Source organism: Bubalus bubalis, chromosome 11, assembly GCF_019923935.1.
Source record: "Bubalus bubalis isolate 160015118507 breed Murrah chromosome 11, NDDB_SH_1, whole genome shotgun sequence".
Classification (NCBI taxonomy): Eukaryota; Metazoa; Chordata; class Mammalia; order Artiodactyla; family Bovidae; genus Bubalus; species Bubalus bubalis.
In genome coordinates, this window is record NC_059167.1 from 98,862,693 (window position 1) to 98,883,424 (window position 20,732).

Consider the following 20,732-nt stretch of genomic DNA (forward strand, 5'->3'; position numbering starts at 1 on the left):
GTGTTTGAATCAGTTCTAATGAGGCGAATGAAACTGGAGCCTATTATACAGAGTGAAGTAAGTCAGAAAGAAAAACACCAATATAGTATATTAACACAAATATATGGAATTTATAAAAATGGTAACGATGACCCTATATGCGAGACAGCAAAAGAGACACAGATGTAAAGAACAAACTTTGGACTCTGTGGGGGAAGGTGAGGGTGGGATGATTTGAGAGAATAGCATTGAAACATGTATATTATCATATGTGAAACAGATTGCCAGTCCAGGTTTGATGCATGAGACACAGTGCTCAGGGCCGGTGTACTGGGATGACCCTGAGGGATGGGATGGGGAGTGAGGTGGGAGGGGGGTTCAGGATGGGGAACACATGTACACCCAGGGCTGATTCATGTGAATGTATGGCAAAAACCACCACAATATTGTGAAGTAATTAGCCTCCATTTCAAATTTAAAAATATATAAAAAATAATAATTAAAAAAAGAAAAGACTGAATAAATTACACTTTATAAACAGAGTGGAAGAGTAGTCTTTTCCCTACATATTGCACCAAATACTTGTACCAAAAGTGCACATTGATTATTTGCTATTCATTGATTCTTGCTACTAAACCCTTATTTTTTGTCTTTTCTGTGCACATAAAATAAATTAATCTTTTTTATTGCTTTGAGTTTGTTAATTATGATGTTTAATTCTCCTATATTTTTACTAATATTATGTTTAATTAAACTATAAATCAGTGAAAGAGATGTTAAAACATTGAACTCTCAGTGTGAATTCATTAATGTCACCTACATCTGGCAGCATTCCTTTGTATATTTAGATGTCATGCAGTTAGGCAAATGCAAGTTTAAAATTATGATATTCTTCTTGTGACCTGCTTGTTTTATCATTATATGGTGGCTATGAATACTTTATTTGTAGTAAATCAGGATTCCTTTGGCTTAAATAGGAATCTTACTACTTTATGTAGAAAAAAGTCCCCAGAAAAGAGGGGTAGAGGAATAAGGAATGATAGCCATAGGAGTGTACCTTGCAGACTTCTAACTACAGAGAGTGTGATCAATCAAGAAACTTAGCTGCTGGTCTCTGAGAACCATTGCTTCATGTTCATGGAAGCCATGCTTCCCACAGGCTGCTCCCCACCAATGACTGAGTGTGGCATTGAGGCTTAGGCAACCCGATTCTTGGAGACATTGGACTCCTCTGATAGCTGGCTTTGGCTTGTGGACCCCCAGACCATCTTGGACACTTCTATCCAAACCTTCTTCCCTCAGGAGTCAGACTTGTATTACAATTGGATGTCTCTTCCAGCCTTTCTCACCTGGTCCCTTTTCCTTAATCAAATCTTTGCACATTTAATCCTGTTTGGTATCTTCTTTTGAAGGACATATTGAACGCATTAAGGCTGTTTATTTGTTGAATTAACAGCTTGATGATTTCATCAATTTACCTGATTCCCTTCTTTTCTCGTTCTGTCATCCTCAATGTGTTCTGTTCCCAGGCCAGCTCCAACACTTTTATGGCCTTTAAGGAAAAACTTGTTATCTAAAAAAAGTCTGCTACTGCTGCCAAGTCGCTTCAGTCGTGTCCGACTCTGTGAGACACCATAGATGGCAGTCCACTAGGCTCCTCTGTCCCTGGGATTCTCCAGGCAAGAATACTGGAGTGGGTTGCCATTTCCTTCTCCAAAAAAAAAGTCTAGTATATACAAAAGTAGGAAAATAGTATGATAAATTCCTATATACTCTCATACACATGTGGAAATTATCAGTTTTGCTACATATAATTTATTTAACCCTTCTCTCTCTTTTTTGTTTTAGAATTTTAAATGAAATCACAGATATCATGCTGTTTCACCTTAAATATTTAAGTGTAACTGATTGAGTTCTCTTTATTTTCCATTTTCCCTGTAATTCTTTGATATTACATTCATATCATATTTGTCTTAAATATGCATAATTAGTCAATATAGCTACTGTTTTCCCAAACAAAGCACAGGCTTTAGAATTAACTTCCCTCCGTATACATTACCCTTGTCTAGTGGTTTAGTTCCATCTTGATGTGTTAGTTAGGCTAGGTGCAGCTGTGTGATAAATAAATCCTGAAATGCCTGTTGTTTAAAGGTGTTTTCTTGCTTACAGCCCAGGCTCATGTGGACTGGGAAACTACTACAGAGAGGACATCAGGGAAACAGTCTGCTTCCACCTTGCAGCTGCGACATCCAAATATGTGACTTCTGAAGTTCTGGTGAAAGAAAAAAGAGCCAGATAGACCCCAGGCTATTTAACATGGTCTCTAGGAAATGCAGTCTCTCTATTTTTAGAAAAAGTCTGTATAGCATATCAACTCTTACTTAAATGTAACTCTTTTTTCTTAAAATTGCTTCATTTTCTCACTACTTGTAATAGAATCTTGAGCTGTCATAAAAATATAACAGGCTGGGTGGCTTAAACAAACATTTATTTCTAATAGTTCTGGAGGCTGGGATATCCAAGATCAGGGTACCAATAAGGTAGGTTTTATCGTGATACCTCTTCTCTTGGCTTACAGGTGATCACCATCTGTTCATATGTCCTTTCTTTGGTTTGCGAGTGGAGAGAGAAGCATCCTGGTTTTTCTTCCTCATCTTTGACAGGTACTGGCCCTCTAAGATTGGGGTTCCACCACTAAATGGCCTCATTTAACTTTGATCACCTTCTGTTAGAACCTATCTCCAAATATAATCACATTGCAGGTTTGGACTTTAACATATGAATTTTGGGGTCCACAGTATAGTTCATAGGACCTCTGTTACTTGGGGCAAGAATATGACCAAAGAAACAATCAGATCCTTTTTTTTTAAAAAAAAAGAGATTTATACAGATATTGATGGAGAAAGAGTGGTCTCTGCATCAGACATAAGAAATACATAAAATTAGATCTGCTGGGGGAAGTGGTCATTGTTGTTACTATGTGAGTAAGGCCTGACTGAACGTATTCAACTGAATGGAAAATTGAATGGAAAGAAATGAAAAGATGGGCAAAATCCTGACAACATCATTAGAAACTTTGAATTTAGCTGTAACCGAAGTTAAGATCTAATCCCTGTATTTCTCAGTTTTGTTAGCCAATATGTTTCATGTTTTTACTTTGAATTTCTGACACTTGAAATGGCAGAATCCTGAAAAGATGGTGGTGCCAAGTAGAGACTAGTAATACAAGTAAATGTAAGCCCAGAGAGTGAGATAATTTACTGGATGACACTTTGTTGTGTCACATGACATAATGGGGCATTATTAACATATTGTTTGCTATTTATGCTTCAGAATTTCCTCTACAATAGTAAACCATAACTGAACTTGACTACAGCATTCTAGGCTGCCGTGGATTAGGTCCCTGTTGAAAAAGAGAATTAGAGAACTGGGCTTGGGAGAAAGATTGAAAACACTGTTTTCTTTTTGGCTGGACCCTGCATTCTCTGTCTACTATGAGTGAGAAGCCTTTGACTGCTAGAATAAGAAAATCTTGGCTCAAAATGATTAATCAATAAGAAAATGTATTATCTCATATATTTGCTTCAGGTATAATACAAATCAGAGGCTCTATAATGCCACTAATATCCCAGGTTCTTCTGTCTCTCCATTTTGCTGGTTATCAGTCAGTCAGTTCAGTTGCTCAGTCATGTCCGACTCTTTGTGACCCCATGGACTGCAGCATGCCAGGCCTCCCTGTCCATCACCAACTCCCAGAATTTACTCAAACTCATGTCCATCGCATCGGTGGTGCCATCCAACCATCTCATCCTCTGTTGTCCCCTTCTTCTCCCACCTTCAATCTTTCCCAGCATTAGGATCTTTTCCAATGAGTTGATTCTTCGCATCAGGTGGCCAAAGTATTGGAGTTTCAGCTTCAGCATCAGTCCTTCCAATGAATATTCAGGACTGATTTCCTTTAGGATGGACTGGTTGGATTTCCTTGCAGTCCAAGGGACTCTCAAGAGTCTTTTCCAACACCACAGTTATATTGTTGACTAAATCCAAGACTCGCCCTGATATGACCTCAGAGTGGTCTTCTGCATTACTGGGACTAACTACTTGCCTTTCCATGTCCAGCTGCCCACCTCTGGATCATTTAACAGTGGTCAGGGAAATACTGTTCTATTTTTGACTTAGATTAATCAGAAGTTGAATTTAGTGTACATGAGGGTATATCACTATTGGTCTCGGTGTTGGGTCTTTGAGTCCCCCAACTCTCCCTTAAGGGACATGGTGGGAAGGAGTGGATAGTTGTATAAAACTGAGGTTCTGTTATTAAGGAAAAAGAAGGCAATGAATGTTAGATTTGACATCAGCAGTGTCTACTACACACTTTGTTGTAGCCATGAAAGAGGAGAGTTGTATTTACTTATGAATTTAAAGGAGGAGCTTAATGTTACCTTGCTACCAAGGCCCTTTTCCTTGGTACATCACTCTGATAGTTCCCATGGCAACATGAAACTCATGTGAGTCATCGTAACTTGTATATAGCAGAGGAAGAACATAATGCCAGATTTGTTGTTAGTTAATGAATATCTTAAGTCTCAGATCTTAATTTGGGGATCCAGAATGGATTGCACAAGAGCTAATAATACTTTTCAAAGGGGGAACATTTAAGCCTGTCTTTGAATGACACTGGAAATGTGAGACAGCTTTGGAATTTATGGAATAGTGGCAGAGACATTGCAAGACATCCCGGTTGGATAGGCCTGGAGATTAGTGGAGGAAGTTTCCGCAAGTCACTGTAGGTGGTATAACAGTTGAACCGTATTTCTATTAATTGCATGAGTGGAAAAGTAAATCAGAAAAAGAAGTGCAGTGTTTACTGGATACCTGAACCACAATGTACTTGCTGTTGTGGGCATCCCGCCCCCCAGATTAGAGAAAGTGTTAGACTCATAATGAGTCTGAAGCAGCTGTTCCATCAAGCTGTTTTCCAAACGGGCTTTCACCATTATTGTTGTTAGACAGAGAGAGAAGTGATTTCAGTGTGAATGTGAAAATGAATTAATGTTGCCTGTCAGGAAACAAAACCAGTGCCAGGAGATCAGCTTCTGCACAGCTGAAATATTGAAAAAGAAAACTCTGGGAAATCAGAGAGCTAAAAAGACAGTGATCCCAAATTCACACTAGTCTTGAAACATGGAAGTCAGTGCTCTATTCTGGAGAGGAAGGAAGCGTCACGGATGGTGCTTTGCTCACTACACCTGGGCAGGCTGAGAAAGTACTGATGATAGTGATACTAAGATTGTCTCACTCCCAAGCCCAACCGCAGATAAAAATATCAATTCCTTGACCATCTGAGTTACTCTGGGAGAGGGCTGCCATACTTAGCAAATAAAAATGCAGAATATCTACCACAATGTTAATTAATCGGGGATTAAGTATGTCTTGAATATTGCATGGGGCATGGTTGACACTAAAAATTACTCATTGTTTTTCTGAAGTGTAAATTTAACTAGATGCCCTGTGGCAACTCTAATCTGGGATAATTGATAATATCTTGATTCCCAGAATATGATGGTATGGTTGCCTTTGAGTTCTTCCCTGAAATGCCTTTGCTTACTAACCATTCATGGCACATTTATACCATATATCCCATCCCACACTGTCTTCTGACAATGTCACACTGACACTGCTCTTTTAAGAGCTGGGGTCTGGGTGGACTTTGTAACTGCCCTGACCAATAGAGTGGGCTGGAAGTAATACTATTTGATTCCTAAGCTTGAATTATTAAAGGTAGAATAACTTCCAGTAAGCTCTCTGATCCCTGAGCTGATACATAAGAGTTTTGGCTAACCTAAAGCCACCAGTCTGCAGAAATCACATGGAGAGACCACACAGAGGCAGGGAAGATGCCTGAGGAGCAAAGGTATTCCAGTCTCCAGCTATTCACATCTCTGCACAGATAGCCCCAACTTTGAGCTGACCCCAGTTTCAACCACTATTTGATTGCCACCTCACTTAAGAATGAACTGAACTGCCAAGCCAAGCCACTCTGACATTTTTGACCCATGGAAACATGAGGGTTAATAAATAATTGTTTTAATTCACTGTGTTTTGGGTTAAATAGTTACACAGCCATGGATAACTAATAAATATTGTTTTTTTCAAGGGCAGGGAAGAGGAATGACACCACTTTCTAGGTAAACATCTTTTACAATTGCCTTTTAAGATAAGTTGCCTTGTTTTAAGGGATGTGGGCATAAAAATATGCCCAAATCATTATTTAAGTCAGGTTTTTGAAGGTTTTATTGTTATTGTCTCTTCAGCTACCTTTTTTGAAAGTTAAATTGTTTAGTAAGTGCTACTGGAGAAGGCAATGGCACCCCACTCCAGTACTCTTGCCTGGAAAATCCCATGGACTGAGGAGCCTAGTGGGCTGCAGTTCATGGGGTCACAAAGAGTCAGACATGACTGAGCGACTTCACTTTCACTTTTCACTTTCATGCATTGGAGAAGGAAATGGCAGCCCACTCCAGTGTTCTTGTCTGGAGAATCCCAGGGACAGGGGAGCCTGGTGGGCTGCTGTCTGTTGGGTCTCACAGAGTTGGACATGACTGAAGTGACTTAGCAGCAGCAGCAGCAGCAGTAAGTGCTACCGGAAAATCGAATTGTCCATGGTGGGGGAAAACCTCCAACCAAAAACTTAGCCCCAGTATTGTAATGAATAAGTTCAGTACTGATATGGGAGACTTTGTCATGGCTTTGACAATAAGTAGCTCCTGGACTTTGAGCAAATTGCTTATTATCTAAAACTCAGTTCTTGTATCTGTAGTTGGGTTCAGTTCAGTCGATCAGTCGTGTCCGACTCTTTGCGACCCCATGAATCCCAGCATGCCAGGCCTCCCTGTCCATCACCCACTCCTAGAGTTCACTCAGACTCACGTCCATTGAGTCAGTGATGCCATCCAGCCATCTCATCCTCTGTTGTCTCCTTCTCCTCCTGCCCCTAATCCGTCCCTGTATCAGTCTTTTCCAATGAGTCAACTCTTCATGTGAGGTGGCCAAAGTACTGGAGTTTCAGCTTTAGCATCATTCCTTCCAAAGAAATCCCAGGGCTGATCTCCTTCAGAATGGACTGGTTGGATCTCCTTGCAGTCCAAGGGACTCTCAAGAGTCTTCCCCAACACCACAGTTCAAAAGCATCAATTCTTCAGTGCTCAGCCTTCTTCACAGTTCAACTCTCACATCCATACATGACCACTGGAAAAACCATAGCCTTGACTAGACGGACCTTTGTTGGCAAAGTAATGTCTCTGCTTTTGAATATGCTATCTAGGTTGGTCATAACTTTTCTTCTAAGGAGTAAGCGTCTTTTAATTTCATGGCTTCAGTCTCCATCTGCAGTGACTTTGGAGCCCCCCAAAATAAAGTCTGACACTGTTTCCACTGTTTCCCCATCTATTTCCCATGAAGTGATGGGACCAGATGCCATGATCTTCGTTTTCTAAATGTTGAGCTTTAAGCCAACTTTTTCACTCTCCACTTTCACTTTCATCAAGAGACTTTTTAGTTCCTCTTCACTTTCTGCCATAAGGGTGGTGTCATCTGCATGTCTGATGTTATTGATATTTCTCCCAGCAATCTTGATTCCAGCTTGTGCTTTTTCCAGCCCAGCGTTTCTCATGATGTACTCTGCATAGAAATTAAATAAGCAGGGTGACAATATACAGTCTTGACGTACTCCCTTTCCTATTTGGAACCAGTCTGTTGTTCCATGTCCAGTTCTTACTGTTGCTTCCTGACCTGCATATAGGTTTCTCAAGAGGCAGGTCAGGTGCTCTGGTATTCCCATCTCTTTCAGAATTTTCCACAGTTTATTGTGATCCACACAGTCAAAGGCTTTGGCGTAGTCAATAAAGCAGACGTAGATGTTTTTCTGGAACTGTCTTGCTTTATTGATGATCCAGTGGATGTTGGCAATTTGATCTCTGGTTCATCTGCCTTTTCTAAAGCCAGCTTGAACATCAGAAAGTTCACGGTTCACATATTGCTGAAGCCTGGCTTGGAGAATTTGGATCATTACTTTACTAGCATGTGAGATGAGTGCAATTGTGCGGTAGTTTGAGCTTTCTTTGGCATTGCCTTTCTTTGGGATTGGAATGAAAACTGACCTTTTCCAGTCCTGTGGCCACTGCTGGGTTTTCCTAATTTGCTGGCATATTGAGTGTAGCACTTTCACAGCATCATCTTTCAGGATTTGAAAGAGCTCAACTGGAATTCCATCACCTGCACTAGCGTTGTTCATAGTGATGCTTTCTAAGTCCCACTTGACTTCACATTCCAGGATGTCTGGCTCTAGGTGAATGATCACACCATCGTGATTATCTGGGTTGTGAAGATCTTTTTTGTACAGTTCTTCTGTGTATTCTTGCCATCTCTTCTTAATATCTTCTGCTTCTGTTAGGTCCATATCATTTCTGTCCTTTATTGAGCCCATCTTTGCATGAAATGTTCCCTTGGTATCTACTTTTCTTGAAGAGATCTCTAGTCTTTCCCATTCTGTTGTTTTCCTCTATTTCTTTGCATTGATCCCTGAGGAAGGCTTTCTTATCTCTCCTTGCTATTCTTTGGAACTCTGCATTCAGATGCTTATATCTTTCCTTTTCTCCTTTGCTTTTCACTTCTCTTCTTTTCACAGCTATTTTTAAGGCCTCCCCAGTTATTCTAGATACAAATGATGGCAAATAGCTTGCAAGCTAATATTTCCCTTTCAGGCATCCCTAATGAATTGTAGCACTTTTCTCCCAGGAAATGACCTTAGAGTTCTTCTCAAAGCACGAGTCCAAGCAGTCAGGAGCAGTTAATCACACTTGGAAATAATGACAAAATCACTTTTTGCCTTCCCAGACCTTGAACATGTCTACTGTTACTTTTGGTGTTAAAATTTAATATCTCTGTAATTTGAGTCTTTCAGGAGTTGCTAAGGTGATTGCAGAAGTCATGTTGGAAATATCTGAAGACTCAAAGAACAACATTAACTGACTATGCATTGAGTGACATAGCTATGTACGTACTGTGATGGATAGAGCAATGGAAAAGACAGTTTCTCAAAGAAAGAGAAGCAGACACACAAACAACTCTAATTAAGATAGTTCTATTATCCTGACTCAAGTTAGACTGATTTTGCCCAGATGGTTAGGTAAGACTACTCAACTGTGGCCTTGCGGATAATGTAAGAAAAGAGGTAGTGATGTGTCTCAGGAGTCCTTTGTTCACACTTTAAAAAGAATTGAAATCATGCCATTTGCAGCAACAAGGATGGACCTAGAGATTTTTCACACTGAGTGAAGTAAATCAGAGAAGAAGAAATATTGTATGTTATCCTTTATATGTGGAATCTAAAAAGAAATGATACAAACAAATTTATTTACAAAACAGGAAGAGACTCACAGACTTAGAGAATGAACTTATGGTTGCTGGGGGGAGGATAGTTTAGGAATTTGGGATGGACATGTACACACTATTATATTTAAAATGGATAACCAATGCATGGAACATAGAACTCTGTTCAGTGTTATGTGGTAGCCTGGATGGGAGGGGAGTTTGGGGGAGAATGGATACATGTTTATGTATGGCAGAGTCACTTGCTGTTCACCTGAAACTATCACAACATTGTTAATTGGCTATCAGTTCAGTTCAGTTCAGTTCAGTCGCTCAGTTGTGTCTAACTCTTGGCAACCCCATGGACTGCAGCATGCCAGGCCTCCTTACTGGTTGGATCTCCTTGAAGTCCAAGGGACTTTGAAGAGTCTTCTCCAACACCACAGTTCAAAAGCATCAATTCTTTGGTGCTCAGCTTTCTTTATGGTCCAACTCTCACATCCATACATGACTGCTGGAAAAACCATAGCCTTGACTAGATGGACCTTTGTTGGCAAAGTAATGTCTCTGATTTTCAATATGCTGTCTAGGTTAGTCATAACTTTCCTTCCAAAGAGCAAGCATCTAATTTTGTGGCTGAAGTCACCATCTGCAGTGATTTTGGAGCCCACAAAAATAAAGTCTGTCACTGTTTCCATTGTTTCCTCATCTATTTGCCATGAAGTGATGGGACCAGGTGCCATCATCTTAGTTTTCTGAATGTTGAATTTTAAGCTGACATTTTCACTCCCCTCTTTCACTTTCATCAAGAAGTCTTTTAGTTCTTCTTCACTTTCTGCCATAAGCATGGTGTAATCTGCATATCTGAGTTTACTGATATTTCTCCTGGCAATCTTGATTCCAGCTTGTGCTTCCTGCAGCCCAGCGCTTCTCATGATGTACTCTGCATATAAGTTAAATAAGCAGGATGACAGTATACAGCCTTGATGTACTCCTTTCCCTATTTGGAACCAGTCTGTTGTTCCATGTCCAGTTCTAACTGTTGCTTCCTGACCTGCATACAGGTTTCTCAAGAGGCAGGGCAGGTGGTCTCATATTCCCATCTCTTTCAGAATTTTCCACAGTTGCTTGGCTATACCCCAACACAAAAGAAAAAGTTTTTTTTTTTTTTTAAAGAACAACATTATACTTCCCTGTCCCTTCTTTCTAGTGTTTGAGAGGTAAACCTTTATGATCTTGATTTTTAATACAGTAGAAGAAATTTTTATTGACTGATCTATTTTCTGTCTTTTTATTTATTCCAATTTTTATTGGAGTAGAGTTGATTTACAATGTTGAGTTAGTTTCTGATATACAACAATGTGAATCAGTTATAGATACATATATCCACTCTTTTGTAGATTGTTTTCCCATAAAGGTCATTATAGAGTATTGAGTAGAGTTCTCTGTGCTATGCAGTAGGTTCTTATCCTTTTTTTTTTTTACAAAAAGTTATCCATTTTATATACTTTGGTAGCTCAGTTAGTAAAGAATCCACCTGCAATGCAGGAAACCCTGCTTCAATTCCTGGGTTGGGAAGATCTGCTGGAGAAGGGATAGGCTACCCACTACAGTATTCTTGGGCTTCCCTTCTGGCTCAGCTGGTAAGGAACCCATCTGCAATGTGGAAGACCTGGGTTCGATCCCTGGGTTGGGAAGATCCCCTGGAGAAGGGAAAGGCTACCCACTCCAGTATTCTGGCCTAGAGAATTCCATGGACTGTATAGTCCAGGGGTTGCAAAGAGTCAGACACAACTGAGTGACTTTCACTTCAGGGTGTATATGTCAGTTTTGATCTAAGTGTATCTAAAAGATGCAGTTGTATAGCATCTCCAAATGCAACTCCAATTCTGGAAGAAGTTAAGGGTTAACTCCTCTCAGCTCCTTACACCTGGGCTTAATACCAAGAATTCATACTTCTCTGTAGTACTGCTGACAGCTCCCATCTCTCACTCTTTCCTTACATGGTTCTCTGCTTTTAATTTAGACCTTCTTTCAACTATATTGTTATCTGCTTATTTTTCCACCCTAAGCTTGGAAATCTCCCCTAAAGGCTACTGCTGATCCCCCTTTCACGTGCTTCTCATTTGATCATTAGCTGTTTGTTATCTTTTTCTATCCTATACCAAGTTTTCAAAAATTTTCTCCAAACATGTGGTTAGATTTTTTTTTTCTAAATTAGATGAGGTTTCAATTTTTGTTTCTGTGTAACATGTTTCTGACCATTATATACATTTATAAATATATATATTGAGGTACAAAACTTCAATATAATTTTTTGAACCTATGAACTATGTAATACAGGACTCCAATTTTAATATCATCCACACTGTCACATATTAAATACTGATCTCTTTGCATAGACAACCCCATATCTGAACCAAATAATAAAGTAACTGATCTCAGAAGGTGGAAAAGAGAGAGGTGCATTTCCAGCTAGGAGAACTGGAGAAGGAATTCTAGAGGAGGTAGCATCCTTGAGCTTGAAGGACAGATGGGAAATCAGAAGGCAGAGGTAGAATGGGATGGGGATGCGGGGGACATTTCAGATTGAGGGAAAAGCATGAGCAAGGCATGAAGACAGAAAGATAGGATAGTGAAGTGTAGATTTGCCTGAGGTATAGTTGTCATTAGAGTAGAAGGGAAACGGTGGAAAGACCATATGGCAGAGGCCCTTGGTATTTGTGGATTGGTTGCTTAAGTACTTGAAAGCTAGTCTTGCTTCACTTAATTTTGGGGAATAGGTGATATATTTGCACATGGTCTCTGGTGCTTAGTCTCTGTTGTATTTTTGAAAATTAAGGTTTGGCAAAGATGGCTCTCTTGTCTATGTCTCCAGACTTTTCTGTGGGGAAGAAATGTGGCAAAGGCAGATATTCAAAGTGGTGAAAATTCACTGTGCATTTAAATGACCATTTTAACAATCTGCTTGGGATTCTTTCTTTTCCCACTATAGACATCCCTAAGCCTCTAAGAGTTGATTATTCTTGCATACTCTTAAAGACAAATGTATCAGTTGGGCTTCCTAGGAGCCCCCAGAGAAGTAACACAGATTTCTTTCATAAAGGACTTTGTCTAGCAGTCATTCTCCCTTTATCCATCCATTAAGGAAATGTTTAACATCTACTCGGAGAAGGCAATGGCACCCCACTCCGGTACTCTTGCCTGGAAAGTCCCATGGATGGAGAAGCCTGGTGGGCTGCAGTCCATGGGGTCGCTAAGAGTCAGGCATGACTGGGCGACTTCCCTTTCACTTTTCACTTTCATGCATTGAAGAAGGAAATGGCAACCCACTCCAGTATTCTTGCCTGGAGAATCCCAGGGACAGAGGAGTCTAGTGGGCTGCTGTCTATGGGGTCGCACAGAGTCGGACATGACTGAAGCGACTTAGCAGCAGCAGCAGCAGGTATGAGACAGTGAACTGGATATTGGATATAGAGTAGTATAAAACATAGAATATCCTTCACCTTTAGGGGATGAATTCTTGAGGACCAAGTGTTAGGCATAATGCATCAGAAGAGACTGACAAGCAATAGTACACATCAGATGACAAGGAGGAAACTAATAGATTGTAAATATAAAGACTCAATGGGGGGAAGAAATTGGGAAATTCGATCAAACTGATAATGCTCTAGCCAACTCCAACCTCAATCCTTAGAAATAATAAAGAGGCCTTTTTAGTCAATGTATAGGTAACACTAGCTGCCATAACAGATGAACCCCAAACTCTCAATGGTTTCACATAACAGAATTTTATTTATTTTTCATGTAAAATTTAAACCAAATGTTTATGATGAACTGATGGCTCTCCTCTAAGATGTGATGTAGGTGTGACTCCTTTCTTGTGGTTTTGTCCCTTTTGACTTGTAAGGTCATTGTGTTTATCAGCTGAAGTCTTAAGAAAAAAGAAGCCCATGGATCAAAAGTGGGAAAGACTTGGAAGTGGACAGTTTGCTTCTTCTGTCAGTCTTCGGCCATATCTGCCAGGATGGGAGGCTGGGAGATGTAATATGTATAGAAAGAAAAGGAAGCAGTTTTGGTGACCAGCATATGTATATATAACCTTGTGTAAAACGTTATCAAACAGATCATGTGTTAGGCCATGAAAGAAACCTAGACTGATGTAAAAAGGGGGAAAAATCACACAATCTGTATTCACTGTTTATAACACAATTCAAGTAGACATTCTCAACAAAAATTAGTTTCTACCTCAAAAAATCTGTACAAAAACCTTTTCAAATAATTTTGGCTTATTGAGATTATAAGAATAAAATGATAAAGTAGTTTAAAATGAACAACACTAAAAGCAGTACTTATAAAAATTTGTGCTTTGAGATACGGTCAAAATGGTAGAAAAAATGTATAGCTTTAGATGCATATATTAGCAAATGAGAAAAATAGAAATGAATGGAACTGAGTGTTCAGTGTAAGAAGTTAGAAAAAGGACAAGTTAGAGAAAACTATAAAGACTAACAAAGATAACGACACAAATAGAAGACAAAGACAAAATAGCAAACAAATGCAAAAACAAACTCATGAGAATAGATCAATAACAGTTTCTTTCATTAGTTTTTTTTTTTTAATCTAGAAAACAGAAGACATTAATATAACAACAATAAGAATATGAAGGGGACATCCTTATAGATATAACAAAAATTAAAACAACATAAATATGTTTAAATATTGCCAACATATTTGAACATTAAATAAATTAACATCAAAAATGTGAAATATTAAAATTGGATAAAAAGTAGAAAAGTAGATTTTAAGCAGGAAACTTAAGGTCTAAAACCATAGAAAACAGCTAAACTGTATAATATCTTCTTAAGGCTAAGGAAACTTAATGAGTAAAGTCTTTCAAAATTTCAAGGGTGAGCTAGTCCTCATGTTCTAGAACAGAGGAAGATACAGCATGATACTCAACTTATTTGAGGAAGTTAATATTTTGTTTTGCATGGGTCTGAAACATGAAATGAATTCTTTGCAAATGTAATTTAGCAGGGGATATAATATGCTCAACATATTACTGTAATGGAAGAAGGATCTACTTAGAAAAAAAAATCCATTGATATAATCACTATTTTAAAGAACTCATGAAGACATGTCAATTGATTATCTTACTTATCATCTCACTGAATGTGGAAAAGCATTTGGTAAGAATAAATACTGACTTTAAAGAAAAACCCTAAGAAACTAGGAATAAATGAAACTTCTTTACACTGATGCAGGCATCAGCATCCCACATCATTCTTGAGGGTAAACTAGGGCTCTGGCAAGTGCTTACATCTGTATCCTGATACCCTCCAAAAACCAGTATAGAACAACCAGAGCACATCATATCATGCTTTCAGAATAAGTAAAGGGCAAAAGGTACTGAATTTCAAATTAACTGTTAATAAAAAGTGAAAAGTCACCAAATCTCAGTGAGTGATTACTTATGCTTCTGGTACAAGTTTGGGGCAAGTAAGGGCAGCCACAGTAAGGGCAGAAAAATGGAGTGGAAGAGAGAAGTAGAGAGCTACAGGTGCACTTGAAATTGCTTCAAAGCAACCTCTGAAAAAGAATGTTCATTTGAAATTTAAAAAATGGTAAAAAAGTGTCCTGTTGGATTAGAGCACTGGCCACAGAAAGGGTCTTAAAATTATGCATGATATGTAGTGGCAGTCTTTCAAAAGCATACCCTCTGGGTGAATAAGGCAAAAAAGGCTGATAAAGGGGAGTTAAGGGCAAATTTTAGAACCCTTTGAGACAAAAAAGAAGGGAAAAAAAACCCCAGAGGACCATAATTGCTTCTCCAAAAAAAAAAAAAAAAAAAAAAAAACACCTCCCCCCAAAGCAAACAAACACAGTACTAGGAAGTGAGAGGTTTCTCAATAAGTAAAAGGATGGAGGCATGTCAAAAGGACACAGGACCCAAACTGAAATAATTACCAGTGGCCAAAGTTGGAATATTTTGAGGAACAAAATATTGAATTATAAGCCAAAGTATTAAATAAATATAGACAAGTCCATACTGTTATAAACAAATGATCAAATCAACACATAAATGGGGAGGAATAGACTACTATTTCTATAGAAGAATTCTAAATAATATATATGTTGATATTCCTCTCTCCAGGAGGTAAAGCCTAGCTTTTTGTCTTTTGATTCCAGGCTGGATTCTATAACTTGCTTCCAAAAACTAGAGTGTGGAAAAGAAAAAATAGAAACTTTACAGTGGAGAAAACTGGCAAACACCTTTTAGCAAGAAATCAAATTTAACATCACTAGTGAAGACATGAGAATATCCTGTATCCTGTGCTGTGCTGCGTTGTGGTGAGAAAGTCACCTCACGTCTGTGGTATTCTTTCCAAGCCCTGTAAGTCATCCAAGCTGAACTGAGGGACAGTCTATAAGGTATCTGACCAGTACTTCTAAAAGCTGTCAATGTCATGAAAAATTAAGGAAGACTGGAAAGATTTCATAGAGCAGAGGAAAAATGGCACCTAGATACCATGTGTTAAGTTGGATTGGGTCTTGGGACAGAAAAACATATTAGCCAAAAAACTGGTGAAATCCAAATAAAGTTGAGTACAGTTAATAATAATAATATGGCAAAGTTACTTTTTTCTAGTGAAGTCTAGGGTAAACTGAAATTGGCTGATGGGTATACACATGTTCTCTATACTTTTTACAACTTTTCTATAAATCTAAAATTATTCCAAAATAAAAAGAATGTTTTCTTATTATTGTTCTAATTTTAAAAAATCCTGAATATTCACTGAAAGGACTGATGCTAAAGCTGAAGCTCCAATACTCTGGCCACTAATACTCCAGCCACCTGATGCGAAGAGCTGCCTCACTGGAAAAGACCCTAATGCTGGGAAAGATTGAAGGCAAAAGCAGAAGAGGGCAGCAGAAGATGAAATGGTTAGACAGCATCACCGAATCAATGGACATGAACTTGAGCAAACTCTGGGAGACAGTGGAGGATAAGGAAGCATGGCATGCTATAGTCCATGGGATCACAAAGAGTCAGCAACTGGACAACATCACCAAAAAGAATGCAGAAACAAACATGCAAACAAAAACACTGAACTCATCCCCTAAAGAAACTGCACTTTGCTCAGTGATAGAGATGGTGCCTTTGAACTAAGAATCTAGAAACCACTCAAATTTGCAAAATGAATAGAAAAAAAGTCGGATAAATCTATATAAAATTACTGTATTAGAAAATGAGAAGTAGTCTAACTCAGCTGATGACTGTTTCCCTGTTCAAACAAACAAAGCAACCAAGAAGTATTAGAAAATGGTCAGGCATCTCTCCAAACTGATGAAATGTACTTCAGCAGCATTTGGGGATATGATGGCCTATCTTGAGTCCTAAATACAAAAATTAAGAACAGAAATAGACAGAGTCAAAGAAAGAAATGAAGAGAGTTGATTAAACTCATGAAAGAAATAGAAAAGAGATCAAATCATCTCACAAATGAAGGCTAAATTACAAGTTGCCAAAGGGAGAAGAGACTCAAAAGGAAATTTAATGAGGAGCATTTGAGAAAGACAGAAAATAACCAAGAGAGTAAAAATAGGATGAAGAGAGAAGTAAAAAGAGTCAGGGAGGAAGTGGTTGAAATGGAAGAAAAAGAAGAAATAAATGTTTGATTAAAGCCCTTGAAGAAACAAAATAATAAAAGTATCATTTAAAACTTTAATTCAAGAAAACTTTTTAGAAATAAAAAGGATCTAGATTTATGTATTTAAAAAGCTCACTGGATGCATGCAGAAATTAACCCAGAAAAATTAACTTTAAGGCATATCTGAGAAAAATAATTAGACTTAAAAGATAAAAAATTCTCAAGGCCTCCAGGTGTAAGCATCAAATAACAAAAGCCAAGGAGTCAGATGGCTATCAGATTTCTCAAAAACATCATATGGAGCAGCATTTTCAACAAAGTGAAAGTGTGAACTAAAAATTTATTTCGAGTCAAGCTCTCCTTCAAGTACCAAATGTATCAGTAAATCACTTTAAACATAGAGTAACTTATGGAAGTCCAAGTCATTATTTCCACTACTATTCAACATTATACTGGAGGTATTGACCAATTCAATTAGACTAGCAAATCAGCTAGGGAATAAGAATTGATAAAGAAGTAAAACTATTTCAGTTTACAAATGATATTTTCCCGTACCCAGAAAACCCTAAAGAGTCAATGATAAAATTAACTCAAACAATAAAAAGTAAAGTACCAGATAATAAAATTAATATACAGAAATAGTTTTCATATCCACACATACATAAAAATGAGTTACAGATTATAAAGTTAGAGAACACCCAATATGCAATAGGAAAAATGAAGACTAAATGTGTAGAAATAAACTTAAGAAATGTGCAAACCTTATTTGAGGGAACTGTAATATACTTTTGGAAAGCGTAAAAGTTTACTTGAACATATGGAAAGACACACCCTTCTCTTGGATGGGGTGATTTGCTAAATTCATGTGTGAGTTTAATACAATCCTTATAAAAATATCAGTAAGTTTTTTTGTTTTTTTTTTTTTTTTTTTTTTTAGCTAGACAGGTTGTTTCTAAATATCATTTGGAAAAACAAACATGTGTGAACACCCAGGAAAGCAGCAAAAAAAAAAAAAAAAGAAAAAAGAAAACCAAAACATGAGGAAGACTAATCTTATCAGACGTTAAAACATAACATGAAGCCTCTATAATTAAGGCAATGTGATACTGGTACATGAGTAAACAGAGTAGTGAAATAACATAAAAAGTTCAGAAAAAGACTCAAGTATGTAAGGAAATTAAGCATATGATAAAGTTGTATCTCAGATCACCAAGTCAAAGATCCAGTTTTTAATAGTGCTTAAAAAATTGTTTACTCCTTTGGAAAAAAATAAAATTATGTCATTCACTCACACCACACACAGAAATAAACTCCCAATGCATGCAGATTTTAAACATAAAATAGAGTAGTAGAAAAAAATTGAGTGAATTCCTCTATAACCTGGATATAAGGGAAGGTTTTTAAACTGTCTCAAAATCAAGAGGCTATAAAGACAAAAATGGACAAATTTCACTAGAGAAAAATAAAAATTTCACGTCAAAAAACACTATAAACAGAGTTAAAAGACAAATGACAAACTGACAGAAAATATTTCAGCATATATCACAAAGGATAATATCTCTATTAAATATAGTATTCTTAAAAATTGAGAAAATAAACATCCAAAAGCTTGACAGGAAAGTGAGCCAATGATATAAACTGATTTTTAAAAAGATGAAAATCACCTTTAAGTTAATGAAAAGCTCTTCAAGCTCACTCATAATTACAGAAATGCAAATTAAAACTGTACTGTGATGCCATTTCTCACCTATCCTATTGGTGAAAATTAAAAACCAGATGACTAAAAATGCTGTTGATGAGGCTGGGAAAACAGCCATTTTCGTATAACATTGGTGAAAATGCAAACCAGTACATCCCATTTGGAATGGAATCTGGCAAAATCTAACAAAGTTATATATGCAGTTACATTTTGACTCAGCAATCCCACTTCCAGAAATTCACCTGAAGATATACCTTCCCAAATCTCAAAACACATATATGCCCATGGCTATTTATAGAAGCTTTAAAAAAAATTTCAAAATAGAGCTTAAGGAAACAAATACCCACATATAGGAGGGTGATTGAATAAACCAAAAAACACCACCTAATGGAGGGTTAATGGAAAGAATCTCTATGAATAAAAAAAGTATGAATGATTTCTGGGAATATGTTGTTAAGTGAAAAATATAAAATGCAGGAGAGTATCTGCAACATGCTATCTTTCATGTAAGAAAGAAGAGGAAATAAGACAATGCTGCTCATTTGTGCAACCCCCTCAACTCCCCAAATAGAAAAACAACTTAGGAAGAAGTGGTGAAACAGAATAATATGGTGGATGGGAATGGGGTGGAAGGGATGGAGAGAGTGACCTTCTCTGAGTATACCTCTTGCTCTATTTCTGACTTTTAGAATCGTGTTAATGTTTCTTGTTGCTGTTATCATTCAGTCGTGTCTGACTCTTGGCAATCCCATGGACTGCAGCATGTCAGGCTCCCCACTCCTGTCCTTCACCATCTCCTGGAGCTTCCAAACTCATGTCCATTGAATCAGTGATGCCATCCAACATCTCATCCTCTGTTGTCCCCTTCTCCTCTTGCCTTCAATCTTTCCCAGCATCAGGGTCTCTTCCAATGAGTCGGCTCTTCATATCAGGTGGATAAAGTATTGGAGCTTTAGCATCAAGTCCTTCCAATGAATATTTAAGGTTGATTTTCCTTTAGGATTGACTGGTTTAATCTCCTTGCAGTCCAAGTGACTCTCAAGAGTCTTCTCCAATACCACAGTTCAAAAGCATCAATTCTCTGGCACTCAGCCTTCTTTATGGGGCAACTCTCATATCCATATGTGACTATTGGAAAAACCATAGCATTGACTATGTGGACCTTCATTGGCAAAATAATGTCTCTGCTTTTTAACATGCTCTCTAGGTTTATCATAGCTTTTCTTCCAAGGAGCAAGAATCTTTTAATGTCATGGCTGCAGTCACCATCTGCAGTGATTTTGGAGCCCCCAAAATAAAGTCTGTCTCTGTTTCCATTGTTTCCCCATCTATTTGCCATGAAGTGATGGGACCGGATGCCATGATCTTAGTTTTTTGAATGTTGAGTTTTAAGCCAGCTTTTGCACTTTCCTCTTTCACGTTCATCAAGAGGCTCTTTAAGTTCCTCTTCACTTTTAACCATTAGAGTGGTGTCATTTGCACATCTGAGGTTATTGATATTTCTCCTGGCAATCTTGATTCCAGGTTGTGCTTCATCCAGCCTGGCATTTGACATGATGTACTCTGCATATGATGTGTCTTACTATCTATCTATCTATCTATCTATCTATATATCTCCACATATGTATTTTTTCTAACTTAAAAAATCTGAAATTATTTCAAAATAAACATAAAGTTCACACAAAAATCATTTTCTTCCTAGTCAGAAATAAGTTGGTGGTGCTTGCTCTCATTGCTTTCTTTGCTGCATTTCTACTTCGTACTAGGAATCTTAATGAATTAAATATAGGGAGCAAATGCATAATATGTATTAATGTTAGGAGAAAAATCACATATATATGCAGATGTCATGCTGATCTACTTGAAAATGGAAACAGAATCTGGTGATGTATGAATTGTATTTCTAAGAGAGTAAATCAAAATCAAGGTATAAAAGTCCACAGCTTTCCTGTGGATCAGTAAACAATTATAACACAGAAGGCAGATGGTATAAAATGCCAGGTTGAAGGGAATTGAGGAGAATGGAAGCA

General features: G+C 37.8%; 1 long non-coding RNA gene across 2 annotated transcripts in view; it reads left to right on the forward strand.

The window, feature by feature from the left end:
• LOC123328260 overlaps nucleotides 1-15,583 on the forward strand; it is a 145,398-nt gene extending 129,815 nt beyond the window's left edge. For both annotated transcript variants that reach the window (XR_006543100.1, XR_006543099.2), the window contains exons 2-4: nucleotides 2,149-2,298; nucleotides 2,558-2,642; nucleotides 15,541-15,583. This is a non-coding gene — a long non-coding RNA (uncharacterized LOC123328260). The remainder of the gene's footprint in view (nucleotides 1-2,148; nucleotides 2,299-2,557; nucleotides 2,643-15,540) is intronic.
• The last annotated feature ends 5,149 nt before the right edge of the window (nucleotides 15,584-20,732 follow it).